This window comes from Leptonychotes weddellii, chromosome 1, assembly GCF_054177405.1.
Source record: "Leptonychotes weddellii isolate Sample4059 chromosome 1, ASM5417740v2, whole genome shotgun sequence".
NCBI lineage: Eukaryota > Metazoa > Chordata > Mammalia > Carnivora > Phocidae > Leptonychotes > Leptonychotes weddellii.
In genome coordinates this window covers 82,536,820-82,551,640 of record NC_138369.1, presented here as the reverse complement: position 1 = coordinate 82,551,640, position 14,821 = coordinate 82,536,820, and the positions used below count along the sequence as shown (strand labels likewise).

The window sequence follows — 14,821 nt, the reverse complement described above, 5'->3', positions numbered from 1 at the left end:
GGGAGCAAGGGAGAAGGGCCTGTTGCTTTCATTATAAGAACATTTAGATAACTTTATTTTGTAAAGAGTGTTCATGCATTACTTTGCTATATCTTTTAATTCAATCTTATAAAAATAAATAATTATAAGAAATAAAATAAGATTAAATAATTATAAGAAAATAATTATAAGAAATAAAAATAAGAAATAAAACGGGAATAAAAAAACAGGAAAATTAAAAGCAGAGAGGCACACAACACAGTAAGACCACTGGGGGAGAGCAGAGGTGGGGTTGGGGGTGGGGCGGGTGGGCGGGGCTTCGAAGAGGCGGGGCGCAGGGCCCCGTCCCCCTTAGGGACAGCCCCTACCGAGGGGGCGGGGCGCAGAGCTGAGTTTTCCTCTGGCTCCGCCCACGGCGGGGCGCCCGGGGAGCGTGGGGTCAAGTTCACCTTAGGCCCGTCCCCCTCGGCGCTCGGGGGCGGGGCGGGCTCCTCCCAGGGTAGCCGGGCGGAGAGGGCCTTGCGTCGCGAGAGCAGGCGCTGTCCGGCGCGGTCCTCCCGTGCGGGGCCGAGTGCTGGCCAGGATCCCGGGTTCGGTGTGGCGGATACCCCAGTCCCTGGCAGTCCCCCGAGGCTCACAGAGAGCCTCTGCGGAGCCCCGCCACGCGCAGGTAAGTGCCGCCAGCCCGCCTTAGCCCTCGCGGGCCCACACCTGGGCGCGGAGGGGCGACAGGTGGCGGTGGGGTGCGGAGCCCGGCAGCAGTCCAGGGTAGGATGGACGCCAGAACGCCTCCTCTGTACCCCTCGCGCCGCCCATTCTCGCCGCAGCGTGGTCAGCCTAAGTCCCAGTACCCCTATCGCTCCGACCCGAGGCCGGCAGACAAGAGTTCGGATCCCACCTTCCCCTACACCGGCAGCCTGCAGATACAAAGACGTATCCAGCAGATACTTACCGTGTGCCACCGAGTGCCTGCCACTGGGCCAAGTGCTGGGCATATAGAGGTGGGCGAGCGAACATGGTGCCCGCCGCGCTGGAGCTCACAGTGTGGTGGGAAAGACCCCCCACAGCCAGTAGATAATCTACACACATAGAGTAAACGGTAGAACTGTGGTAAGAGCCGTGTAGATACAAAGTGCAGGGAGTCGGGCGAGCATTTAACCGGCGGTCCCCATCTGTGAAGGATGCTGGAGCGCAAACTTCAACATGAGTCCAACAGTTCCAGGGTGGAGAACAACAGAGTAAACACATTTTGTTAGAGAATGTGGCTTGTTTGAGGAAAGAAGGTATGCGGGGCCTGCCTGCAGGGACCCGTGGGGAAACCAGTTGCTGAACTTCCTGCTCTGTAAAATAGGACCGTGCCTACTGAAGATTGAGCTGTTGAATTTACATGACTTAGCGGTGTTCCAGGGGTCAGTAAATGAAGTACAGGTGAAAACGTTTCTGGATGGATTAGGATGTTGATCTGGACTCTAAAGTGTGTGCCTGCCTCTGAGCAAACTCACTTCCCCTCTCCTGGAGTCCTCTTCCCTTGTCTGAGTAGGATCTCTCAAACAGTCTGGTCTCTAAAATGATGCCTGGTTTGATCATTTATTCCGGAAACATTTAACTAGAACTCACTTTTGACTGGCCCTGAGGGTTCAGAGAGAAATCTGACGCAGGCCTGCCCTCCTGGAGCTTGTGTAGGGTGGGCCAGGTGAAGTAAGCGGAGTTTCAGCTTGTGGGCTCAGTGCTCTGGGAGCTCAGTGGAGGGCTTCTGACCCTCTGGCCTTGCTGGGAGTGCCCCTCTGCTTCCCTGGCCACGAATCCATTTCCCAGAAAGGCCTCATCTGTTATTGCCAGTTCCATGAGCCCCCAGAACATAGGGCTCACATTCTGACCCTCAGTTACTTGCTCACTTTCATTGGTGGCGTCACCCCCTACAGCTGGCCAAAAAACCTCCCCAGAGGCAGTAACCCTCTGGTCCCTAGCTGAGGACCCCTCAGATCTTGAAACCCCAGGGATTTAGAAGGGGGTTGGGCACTTCAGGGAACACCTGTCAGCCTCTTCGTGTATTTTATTGGCTTGAAGGGTCCCAATTTCTTCTTTGGCTTTGTTTACACTGTTGCTGTAGGCTTTAGGATTTCCTCCATGAAAACTGGCTGGCAGGCCCAGAGAGTGAGGGAGCACAGTTGAGAGAGGAATCTGGCACCGTTTGTGGATAGTGGTAATAAAAACAGAGGACAGACGTTAACAGAAGGATGCTGGAGGAAGAGGGAGAGAGGGCTGTCTTTGTGCAGCCACTCTGTTCCCCCTTGCAGACTGTGGGGAAGGGGAACCATAGGCCAGGCCATTGCAGACCTGGATCCAGATTCTTTTTTTTAAGATTTTATTTATCTGTTTGACAGAGAGAGCACAAGCAGGGGGAGCGGGAGAGGGAGAAGTAGGCTCCCCGCTGAGCAGGGAGCCCGATGTGGGACTCGATCCTAGGACCCTGGGATTGTGACCCAAGCCGAAGGCAGACGCTTAACTGACTGAGCCACCCAGGCGCCCCTGGGTCCAGATTCTTATTCCTTACTTCCCAGCTCTGTGATGGACCCTAGCAGATCACTTATCCTCTGATTGTGCAAGCTTAACAATGCTTGTCATATAGTTGGCCCTGAAGAAATACTAACCCCCCCTTCCCCTAAATGAACTAAAATAGGAATAATAATAATGCCTAGGTCAGAGGATTATTACGGGATTTAATGAGTTAGTGTACCTAAAATATATCGAGCAGTGCCTAACATGTAGGAAGTTGCTACTGCTGATGTTATTGTTCTTATTCCTTACTTTGGGCAAAAATTTGTGAAACCAGGCAGGGGGAGGGTGGGAGGTGGGGGTGAGGGGGTGGCTCTGAGGGTCTGTGCAGGGCGATTAGCTGAGGAGCTGGGTTATCTGTGGCACTGGTTTTACCGGAAAGCTTCAGCCCAGACCAGACAAGAGAAAGGACTGTTCTGCTGATAAAAGGCCTCCTGGGGAGCCACATGTCAGAAGGCCTGGACTTTGAGGTCTTGGAAGACTCTAGCCAGAGAAACAGAGCAAAAGCTAAGGGGTAAGGGAGGGGGTGGGGACTAGGGTGAAAAAGATCTAAAATTGTCTTGTTTGGTTTGTATCTGTAACCCACAGCTCGGTGTGGGTCCCCTGTGAGGGGCTGCCCCTGCCCCATGCTGATCTTCATAGGGGTTTGGTAATTGCCTAAGACTGGTCAGGGAGCTGGGGAATGCAGTCCTGTAAATCCTGCATCCAGCAGAGTACTGGGCCCAGAATGAATGGTGAATGGATGAATGAATGAATATAAACCTGAGAGGCAGACTTCTCTGTGTTAAAGTGTGCTGATTAAAAGAAAGGAGTATGGGGCACCTGGGTGGCTCAGTTCGTTGAGCACCCGACTTCGGCTCAGGTCATGATCTCAGGTCCTGGGATGGAGTCCCATGTCTGACTCTACGTGCAGCAGGGAGCCTGCTGGTCCCTCTCTCTCTTCCTTTACTCCCCGCAGGCCCTGCCCTCCCCCCCCCCCCCCCGCCCCACTCATGCATACTCTCTCTCTCTCAAATAAATAAAATCTAAAAAATAAAATAAAATAAAGGAGTATGAAGATAGGAAATAGCTAGTGTTTTCAAGTACTTGCTCATGGCCAGGTATTTTCATGTATGTTGCAGCATTGTGGTGAACACTGCAGCTTTGGAGTCCGATAAAATTGCTTTATGTGACCTCACATGCATCGTAGGAACTCTCAAAAGGTCAGTTTTTGCATCTGGAAAATGGGAATCATTGTGTAGCTGGGATGCAGGGATGCAAGAGTACCTGGCTCTGGAGGATTTCTAATAGACCAGGTTTGGCCACTCACCGCTGACAAAATGCAAACGCAGAAGGACTAGTGGTGGTGAACCAAGAAAGGAGTTTATTTCAGTGAGGCCAGCACCAGCAGACTAACATCTTAAAGATTGTTGCCAAAGTGCCAAATTTCCTTTATATAAGGAAACGGTGGGACAAAGGTCAGTGGGTACAGGCAGGTGGGCAGTGAAGGTCAAGTCGATCAGTGTGTTGGGGTCAGTCCTGGGGGCCTTGCTGGCTCAGGGCAGTCCTATGGCTTGACGGGGTAGTTTCGGTTCCCATGGGGGATGCTTTCCTGTAGGGTCTCTTGCCTAGTTAAGAGATGAGCTGGGAAGAACTTAATTAGGAAGCTTGAGGTGGAAGGGGAAGTAGATGAAGTCCTCTTTCAATAGTATGAACTCCCAGGGCTGTTAGGAGGATTACATAATGCACCTATCCTGGGTGTGCAGACTGTGGTATGGTGAGTGCTCAGGCAGTAATAGTTGCTGTTATTATCATCATATTTATCAGTCCTCCAAATGATCTCCACTGTGATGTGGATACAGAAGGCAGCAGACACAAACGGGTGGCGTTGATTCTGAGCTCAGCCCCATGGAGAAGCAAAGACTCTCTGCAGTCACTAACCAGACAACTCTTGTGAAAATTAAGTCAACTTTATGTGCATTTCATTCATTACTTAAAGCACTTGACTATGTGAAATCTTAAAAGGAAAAAACCCTGCAAAATGATAATTTATGTGCCTTTCAAGTTCAGGTATTTTATCATCTAGATAAATCTTCCGTGCCTCTATGTAAAACCACTTTGGGCTGTCGAAGCTCTTAAATAAAGTGGCTTGTCCTGACCAGTGTCTGTCTTTGCTCGTTTATCATGGTTCTCTGGTGAAGACAGACGGATCCCATTTTGCAGGGCAGGCCTCGGGGTGGCAGCTTCTACCCCACTGTTTTAGCCACGCGCTGCTGCGTGGTGGACTGATGGCCCCCTCATCGTTGTCTCTCTCACGTGCACACAGACCCACAGCCCCAGCCGGGAAATAGGAATAGAAAGGCATTTGTTCTGTTGCTAGTATGAATCTGGGGAAATCTAAGGTACACAGTGATGGGTTTTTGGGTGAAAGTGCCTTGGATGAGGGTAGCGGAGTCTTCTGGAAGTGAGAGTTGTCTCTTCTTTCTCCCTAGGAGTGCCACCTCTGGGCCTGGCCTCCTGTCCAGTGTAGGTCTGGTCTGTATCTCCGTGCCTCCCTGCTGTCCCTGCCCTTGACCAGAACTGCCCTTAAAGCCAGAGTCCCTGGAGCAGCTATAGAGACCCAGTCTGTTGCAGGGAAGCTTTTCTGAATTGTCCCTGCCTTCCCACAGTCGCAGTGGGCACCTCTGCCGGGCTCGCCCTTTTCCAGCGGACCCGGGCTTGCCCCTTGCTGGGCTGTGAGCACTTGCACAGCTGTTGGACTAAGCGTTCCTGGTCCCCAGCACTGTGCCTGGCTCCTTGTCCTCCCTCCCTCCCTCCCTCCCTGCCTCCCTTTCCTTTCTTCCTTTTCCAACTTCTTCAGGCAGGGTCGTGGGGATTAGAATGCTGAGTCAAAGTGACAGTCTCAACCCTCCTGGGGCCCATAGACATCATGAGACAGGTTATTATGAAAGGCAGAATTAAGCACATCAACACACAAAATGTCATGTTATAAACTGGGTTAACTGTAGGAAGGAGAGGCCTGGCATGCCATGAGGATGTGAAAAGGTGGGACAGTTACAGAAATCTAGTCAGTATCAGTATAAAGTATGTCCATAAATGTTGGTTGGAGGCTTATACTCATTTATTTATATACCTTGAAGACCGGTGGATGGCATTTTTCTATAAATTCTGGTAGACTGTGGTTTATGCTGCCAAGGTAATCTTGTAAGAAGGGTATTTTTAAAAAAGTAGTCGTGCTTTAGCTTCGAAATGGGAGAAGAATGCTAATGGTCAGTTTACTAACCCTTGGAAGATTGCAGAGCCCCTCTTTGGATTGTCTCGTTGGGTGCTCCCTTCCTCAGCCTCACACGTGTGCCGGGTAGTGGCAGCCAACGGTTGCCTGGCTCACTGAGGGTAAATCTGGGGGGTGGGCCCTGGAGCTCTCCCCTTCTGAGTGACAGGCTCCGTCTGAAAGCCTGTTTTCTCTTTCTTTGATAGCCCTGCGCACACAGGCCAAGTGAGGTTCCAGCATAGATTTTCTCACGTTGGGGCTAGTGACCTGCCATCCGGGAGGAAAGAAGTGTCAAGCTGACTGCTCTTGTCCAGGAGGGCGGGGCTACCTGACTGCAGGCACCTGCGGCAGGGCCCGACCCCTGCAGAGCCCGCTGTCCCTCCTCCAGAGGGACGCCATGCCTGCCTTCAGGCCCCTGCAGTTCCAATGAGAGCAAGGAGAAAATAACGCAAAAAGGCAGGTTTTAAATAAGACATGATCCCAACAACCCCAGGAACCATTCTGTCTTCAGGACTGAGTATTTATTAGAGAGTTATTTTATTTGGCCCGAGCGGATGACAAAATATGTCTTCAATTGCCCCCCAGTCTCAGCCGTGGACCCTATTACAAGAAATGAGCTACCACCTTCCCCGAAGCAAAGGAAGGCAAGTAACATTGCAGGGCAGAGATTGAGAAGGCCAGTCTCGGTGGGGTGGGTGTGACTGCCATGTTCTCAGGACACAGCTTTCACAGGACTGTCATGGTGGGGCCCTGAGCCATGGAGGAAAGAAGGGGCTCTGGAAATCTCCCTCCCATAAGGCTGACACACAGGGACGGTATTTATTCCCCCTGGGAATAAGTTCAGTGGTAGGTACTTATGAAAAAAGGTTCTGGGGGTGGCGCCTGGGTGGCTCAGTCGTTAAGCGTCTGCCTTCGGCTCAGGTCATGATCCCAGAGTCCTGGGATCGAGCCCCGCATCGGGCTCCCTGCTCTGCGGGAAGCCTGCTTCTCCCTCTCCCACTCCCCCTGCTTGTGTTCTCTCTCTCGCTGTGTCTCTCTCTCTGTCAAATAAATAAAATCTTTAAAAAAAAGAAAAAAGGTTCTGGGGAGTAAATGTGTCCATCAGTCAACCTGGAACTTTTCAGAGCTCCTAAGACGGCTTTAAATTAGAGCCAGTCTTCCTGCCTTCCCCCCCGCCCATCTGTCCCCCTCCCTGGCTTCCTCTTCTACAAGGGAACTGTCAGGGCAGGACTCAGCCCAGGGACGAGTGTTGGAACTGACTTGCAGCGGCAGAGTGAACATGGTTGAAGGCAGACGCGAAGGCTTTAGTGCCTTGATTGTGGTCCTTCCCACCTGGTCAGTGTTTGACAGAGGAGGGAGCGTGGAGCAAGGCTGACCCACACAGTTCAGCCTAATTCCATGCTAGCCCCAGCCACCAGCAGCCCTGCTCTCAGTCTGCCCACTGAAAAGCCTTTGCAGTTGAGGAGGGAAAAGAATGATGGAAACAAGTGATGGAACTAACCTGGATTTGGGCCCAGTAAGTGGCCTGTGGGAGAGTGTGAATGGCAGTGTCAGCAAGGGGGTCACACCAGTCCAGATCAAGAGCAGTCTTTGAAAGGCTAGAAGTCTCTCTTTGAGCAGGTGATCATTAGGGCAGAATGCCTGTTATGTGAATTAGTGTGGAGGAGTCTAACTTGAAATTATTATCCACTTTCAGATGTTCACTTGAGGGATCAGAAATGGGTGTTTATTGCACAGACCCTATGGTTAGTATCAAAGACTGCTTTGCTTTTTATTTCTCCCATCTGTTGTTCTTCTATGTAATTTTTATAATGCCGTTGATCAGTCTTGTCTTTGTGTGTGTGTGTGTGTGTGTGTGTGTGTGTGTGAGAGAGAGAGAGAGAGAGAGAAGGAGGAGGCCAGTGTTGTACCCACTTTATATTTTATGAGTAATCAGAGGACTGCAGATGGTACAAGTTAGGAAGGCTGCCTGTTTCAGGGGTCCCTGGAATGCTACCAAGCCTTTGGCTTCTGGGATTCTGTCTTAAGAAAATAATTTGAAAAGTGAAAAAAGCCACTGTATAAAGATGCATCATTATTTATAATGGTGAAAACTTACAGGTGACCTGAATATATAGCATAGGAGAGTATAGTCAAGCTACAGAAAATTAGGTTGATGGAATATTATGCAGTACTTAAAACTATGGAGATTAGTAACTTGGGAAGTCATTACATGCTCAGTGAACAGAATGCGATTACATTAAGTACATATTCAGGAAAACAGTCTGCAAGGAATGCCTCCAAGGGAACAAGAATTGCTCGTTCTAGAGGAACTAGGGATAATTTTTTTTCACATTTCCAACTTTATTTTATTTCGACTCTCCTTTAAAGAAAAAAAAAATCCTAAAACAAGCTAAGTTAAATAATACGTTTATGTTGTTTGCAGTTTTAAGGGCACTACATTTATGGCCTTCTCCTGATTAAATCTTTCAATCAGTAATTTCTAACGCCAGGGTTGGCCTCTGCCTCCATGTCTCTGGGCAAAGGACATTCTCTGGGTCCATGAGCTAAGTGCCCAGTAGATGTGCTCACTCTGGCTCGTAGGTTCAGGTGCTCAGATGCTATAGCTCCTCCCTGCCTTGCAGCTTCATATCCTTCTGCTAGCCTTTCTCATCCTTGTTCCTCACTGGTGGGATGGGGACAGGGGATTTGGGTTTACAATCTTTGAGGGCCTTGTTGGTCAAGTTTCAGCAGCCTCTGCCCTCAACACACACACACACACACACACTCTCTCTCTCTCTCTCTTCCTAGGTCAGCAATTGTCTCGGCAGCCCTGCCTTGCTCTGGTGTCTTATCCTGCTCAGGCCTTGGTACTCCAGTACTTCTGGTACTGGGTTTTGTATTCTTAATACCAACTGTCCCTGAGTTGTCCCTAAACCCATGCATCCTCTCTGCCTGGCACTGGCAAGGGCCTAGTGCGTGGCCAGTGGTATATCCTAAAGCAGCAGTTCTTGAGCTCACTCAATTGGCCACACATTGGGACATCATTAACACACATCTTTATTTGAGACAAGAATTGAGTCTGGTGATTTATTTGGGAGGAGATCCCGTGAAGCATTAGCAGAAAATAGGGAAACAAGCCAGACAAGCACATCAATGAGCAGGTCACCAGTGTGGACCCCTGGAGTTTAAATCTGTTGGGAATCTCTGGCAGCCAGTGTAGAACACCCATCCCAGAGTTAGCCTCTCATGGGGAGTGGGAGCTGAATATATAACCACCATTGCTGTCCGTCATTGGTTGAGTATTGCTCCTCATGTGGAGTTAATTCTCTGGGACTTCTGGCAGCTTCCATTTCCCAGGTGAAGCATCAGGGCAAAGGGATGCAGATGCTAGCATGTGGGAGTCAAGCTGGCTTTCCTTGAAACTGAGGCCTGAGGGGCGCCTGGGTGGCTCAGTTGGTTAAGCATCTGCCTTCAGCTCAGGTCATGATCCCAGGGTCCTGGGGTCAGGCTCCCCACTCAGCGGGGTGTCTGCTTGTCCCTCTGCCCCTCCCCACTGCTCATGCTCGTTCGCTCTCTCACAAATAAATAAGTAAAATCTTAGAACAACAACAAAACAGAAAACATGGAGGCCCAAATGCTCGGGGCACAGCACTAACAGCATCTGCTGTGACATTCTTCCCTAAGCACCATGAACATTATCAATGTACTAAACTGAAAATAACCAAATCCGCAATTCTGTGCTGAATCAGAGACCCTTTTGTTTTAAATTGAAGACTGCGTTAAGTAGTAACCAACCCCAGAAGTTTATGAAAAAATTGTGGGAAGAAATCTTTAAGAAAAATATTACCATATTTTCCCCTGTGAACTGGTATGGCGTATTAATATTTGACTTAAGTGGCAGAACACTAGTGTTCACAGCTGTACGGTTTGAGACCCACCACTTCAGAAGAGGGCCTGAGTGTGTAATAAGATTGATCTTTATCGGGGCGCCTGGGTGGCTCAGTCGGTTAAGCGTCTGCCTTCGGCTCAGGTCATGATTCCAGGGTCCTGGGATCGAGCCCCGCATCGGGCTCCCTGCTCCGCGGGAAGCCTGCTTCTCCCTCTCCCACTCCCCCTGCTTGTGTTCCCTCTCTCGCGGTCTCTCTCTGTCAAATAAATAAATAAAATCTTTAAAAAAAAAAAAAATTGATCTTTATCGTGGCAGTGTTTCTTCCTCTGTTGTACATTGACTTTTTTCTGTTATTTCTCAAGTACATTAAGATGATCTTAAAAGAAAAATTCATTGGGAGACAACATTTAAACTCATTTGTCAACCCATGATTATATCCCCAGTGCCATGTTTTAATGTTAATACTGGATTCAACATACTGACACTAATACCAAAAGATGGGAGAGAATTTCTGTAGTTATGGCTTTAGGCACTATGATAAATGTTTTTATAGTCATTGCCTTTATGTAGAAACACTCCATCTCCAATTAAAGATTTACTAAGCTCTTCATCAAAATATCTGTTCACAGTTGAGACGTACAAAATGTTTGTGTTGACATTTCCACTTAATTCGCGCTATAGTTTTGTGGGTCTCAATCCATTTTATATGCTTGGTTTTTGTTGGTTTGTTTTTTCTATGCATGGGGGAGGAATAGTGGCAGAAATGGGGGGGTAATGCAGATTCTGGAAACATTTTCCATGTACTTATTCTTACTAACTCTGTTGGCATATTTGTCACCACAAATGAAGGCCTTACTCTAAGAGATGATTTAAAATTGCTCATGTAGCGAGCTCAGTAGAGTTGAGTGGCTAAACCCTTTGGCTGTGAGTTAGGGGCTTTTTAGAATTTGTATAGAAAAGATTCAAGATCCCAGTGTTTAGAGAAATGTGGCCATTTTCCTTCAAGCCACGGTTCAACATGCAGTTCTGCAAAGAATGAGACAGTGAGTAGCTGGTGTTAATGCCCTGTCCCCGTGTCCTGTGTGCGTGGCAGACACTGCTCGGTGTGTCCTCCTGCGCCCCCCGCTGCGAAGTGCCCCTGCGGCCACTGCCCTTCATCGGTACCGGCTCACTGCGTGAGGCCTGTGCACTCGCCACGCTCTTGCACACCTTTTTACTCATCCCTGCCATTGCCGTGAACCATCAGCAAAGGAATCTTTCCTAGTCTCTCTACCAAAAAAAAAAAAAAAAAAAGGTAAATGCAAGAGGAGGTAGTTGGTTTGATCACCTTGTGCCTTTTCATTCCTGTCTCTGCCATGCAGATGGTGGTTATTCCCTTTGTCAGTGTTTGTCTCCCTTCCTGTTTTCCTTCTACCACGCGCATTTGATGTTTTTCCTTTCTTCCCTTTTCCCTTTAGTGTTTCTCAGAAGATAAAGCAGGGGGGTGCCTGGGTGGCTCTGTCGTTAAGTGTCTGCCTTCGGCTCAGGTCATGATTCCAGGTCCTGGGATCGAGCCCCGCATCGGGCTCCCTGCTCCGCGGGAAGCCTGCTTCTCCCTCTCCCACTCCCCCTGCTTGTGTTCCCTCTCTTGCTGTGTCTCTGTCAAATAAATGAATAAAATCTTTAAAAAAAAAAAAAAAAGATAAAGCAGGGAGCCCCAATCTCATAGGCATTGAAATGTTAATTTTTCCCCTCCCACCTCAGGAAGGCTGCTCTGCTGTAGGTTACCAGTGACCTCCACATTGCCAAGTCTTCTGGGCCTTCCTTGGACGTATCTTCTGTACAACATGGGATGACTGACCGTGCTCTGCTCTTGAACCCTTCTTTCTTGGATTTTCCTCCTTGATTTGATATCTCTCCCTACTGCCTTTCTTCTGCTGGCATTTTCGGGGGCGGGCAGCCCCAGAGTTCTTCCCTTGGCCTCCTCTCGCCCATATACCCCTCCTGGATGATTTCATCCATGCCCCTGGTTTTTAACTATCACCTTTACATAGATGCCTCCTGCATCCCCATCTCCATACACCCCCTCTCGCCCGAACTTTGTATCTGGTAGCCTGCTAAATGGTGCCTCTTGTGGTTCCCATAGGCACCCAGAGTCAGCATCTTTCACCTTGTTCTAGATGATTCGTTTTCACAGGGCCAACCAAATACTTGCCCCTCTCACCTTGTTTCTGCTACCTCCTTGGGGTCATAGGTAAACTGTTGTAAGTTTGTCAGAAAACTTCCATCTTGGAAAATGAAGTGTAGGACAAGGGCACAAACCAGGAGCTACTCCTCAGAACTTAGGGGCTTAAAAGCAAACAGTCATTTAATAAGCATCTCTCACAGTTCCAGGGGTTGACTGGACTCAGCTGGGCAGGTCTTGCTCTGGGTCTCTCATTTAGTGGCAGTTAGATGGCTGGGGCCATCTCAAGGCCTGGTGGCCAGGACCTGGGCCAGGAATGCATTGTCACGTAGCCTGGGTTCCCCACAGCATTGGCAGCTGGATTCTCAGAATGGGTGTCCTCAGGGGCCACCCTCAGGAGTCTCCTAGTGTCACTTTTGCCCCATTTACCATCCTGCCCAGCTTCAAGGGGATGAGACATAGACACACCTCTGGATAGAAGGCCTGTCACATTGTGGTTATGCTGGAAAACACATCCAGTCATAGTCTGCACATAATGTCTAACTATTCCTTTGAGAACACCTGGAAAGTCACAGCTTTCTGTTTTGTTTTAAATTTTTGTTTTTTGAGTAGGTGACATATTTACATGATTGGAAAGTTAAGAAAAAAATAAGTATAAATGTATACTGTGAAGATGTTCTTTCTCATCCCTTACACATGCCTCCTCATAGACAACCACTGTTTTGTTTCTTTATATCTTTCCAGAGTTTATAGGTATTTTTATATTCGGTTCTGTGCCTTGCCTTTTTTGTTTGTTTTTGTTTTCTGGGTGCCCTGGGTTCCCCTTCCTCTGATTTTATTTGTGGCCACATCTAATTCGAGTTACCACTTTAGCCTGTCACCGAAACTGGAATTGGGTCCCACCCTGTTCTGCCTGGTCTTGTGGGTTCAGGCTCAAGCCCAGTTTTTTTGTAGTTCCCCTGGTCTGCCAGGAACCACTCTCTGATGACTTGTCTTATCCAAAAGTAGCACCATCAGGGGTCATTGGGGGTGGTAGTCCTCATAGAGTACTAAGATATCAATGAGTTGCTATTCCTAAAAAATCGAGCAAAATAGAATTCTTCTCTTATTGAGGAAATATTCTTAAATCACGTACTTTTTCTGTATTCCTTGAGGAATACACATGGTTTTTGTTAAATTAAGAAGGCCAGACTCGACCCTCCACAAAAAAGATGGACAGTTGTGCTTGTTGTTTTAAAGAAAGCTCTCTGTGATGGTGTATGCTCAGGATTTTTTCTGTTGTAAGGAATAGAGACTTCATTCTAACTAGGTTGAGCAAAACTAGGAATATGATGATAATAGAAAAGGTTCAGGGTATCAAGCACAGCTGGATCTGGGTGCTCAGATAACGGCACTAGGACTCTCACCCACACTCTCTTTTTTAAAGATAGATTTATTTATTTATTTATTTGAGAGAGAGAGAGAGAGAGAGCATACCCACAAGCAGGGGATGGGAGGGGCAGAGGGAGAGGGAGAGAAATTCTTAAGCAGACTCTTCACTGAGTGCAGAGCCTGACCCAGGGCTCGATCCCACGACTCTGAGATCACGACCTGAGCTGAAACCAAGAGTCGGATGCTTAACTGATTGAGCCACCCCCTCAACTTCTCTCTCTTTCAACTCTTCCTATTACTGTGTTGGTTTCACTTTCTAAATTAGGGATGATGGCAACTCCAGGTTTATATGAAGTTTATAGCTCCACATTTCAGAAGAAGTCACTCTTTTCTCTGATGTCTGTATGCAAATGAGCTCTGATTTGTCCATTTGTCTCCTGTACTGTCACTTTGCCAGGAAGTTAGTTTTCTGAACATCCTGATAGATCTTCCAGAATCATAAGGAGGAGTGGTAGAGCAGCTTTCAAAACAAAGGGATGCAGGACCAACACGTGGAGCTGCCCACTGCAGATGATGACTCAAAATTTGAATTTCAGCTTATAAAGAATACCTGAATTGGAGGTGATGTCTAGGAGTCAAGAACCTTCAAGAAAAGGTTTATTGTGCCAATCTCTCTACTTTTGTGTATGTTCGAAAATTTCTGTAATAAAAACTGAGTGCCTCAGTAGGTTGAACGTCCAACTCTTGATTTCGGCTCAGGTCATGATCTCAGGGTCCTGGGATCGAGCCCCGAATTGGGCTCTGAGCTCATCAGGGAATCTGCTTGAGATTCTCCCTTTCCCTCTGCCCCTTCCCCCACTCTCACATGCGCACGCACACACACTCTCTCTCTCACTTTCTCTAAAATAAATAAATAAATCTTTAAAACCATACCAAAAAAAAAAAAAGAACTTTTCTTTCTGCCTTGGTTTGGGAACCTTCAACAATCTTCTATATCCCTGTGTGTTTGCTATATGATTTCCTGGCTGTTTTTCTTTTCATTGTACAAAGAAACCTTAATCTTTATTCCCCTCCGAGCTGGGAATTGGGAGGAAAACACAATAGTTCACTGAAGGTTTGTGTGGTATTCTAGGAGAGGGGGTTTGGTGTTAGTCAGTAGGTGCCCTTAAGTCCATGTCTCCATGGTTCGCGGGATAAAAGCCTTAGAAAATTCCAGTCAGGGGAGAGAAGGATGTACATGCCATGACCAAGTCAGCATCTCTTCCTCTCATGGTCAGTACTTGGGTCTTGGTCATTGTGGGCAGACCAGGTGAGGGTTTCATGGGGTCCTTAACTTTATGATCCATGTACATTGTCAGGGGAAGGCCCAGATCCTCAGGTGGTCATAGACTGGCTGCTAGAAGAAATCTTGGCATTTAGATAGACTTTTCAGTTTATAGGTAAGAAAACAGGCCAGAGGGGTTAAGTGACTTGCCCAAGGTCACACAGCAAAGTAGAAAGAGCAGAGCTAGAATGGAGTCCCCATAATCTGACTCCTGAGTCTGGTATCCGTTACTAGCTGTGTGACCTTAAGTAAGCCCCATTACCTCTCTGAGCTTCAGTCTCCTCAGCTGTGATGATGGACAGAATA

General features: G+C 48.1%; 1 protein-coding gene across 7 annotated transcripts in view; it reads left to right on the top strand.

Moving 5' to 3' along the window:
* Window positions 1-433: 433 nt before the first annotated feature.
* The window catches only part of NMNAT3 (nicotinamide nucleotide adenylyltransferase 3), a 116,759-nt gene continuing 102,371 nt past the window's right edge, over window positions 434-14,821 (top strand). The window contains exon 1 of one of the 7 annotated variants that reach the window (XM_081827067.1): window positions 434-650. The gene's annotated coding sequence lies outside the window, so the exon portion shown is untranslated. Of the gene's footprint in view, window positions 654-14,821 lie in introns of all 7 variants that reach the window. The other 6 variants (XM_081827073.1, XM_081827059.1, XM_081827057.1 and 3 more) reach the window with 6 other exon arrangements.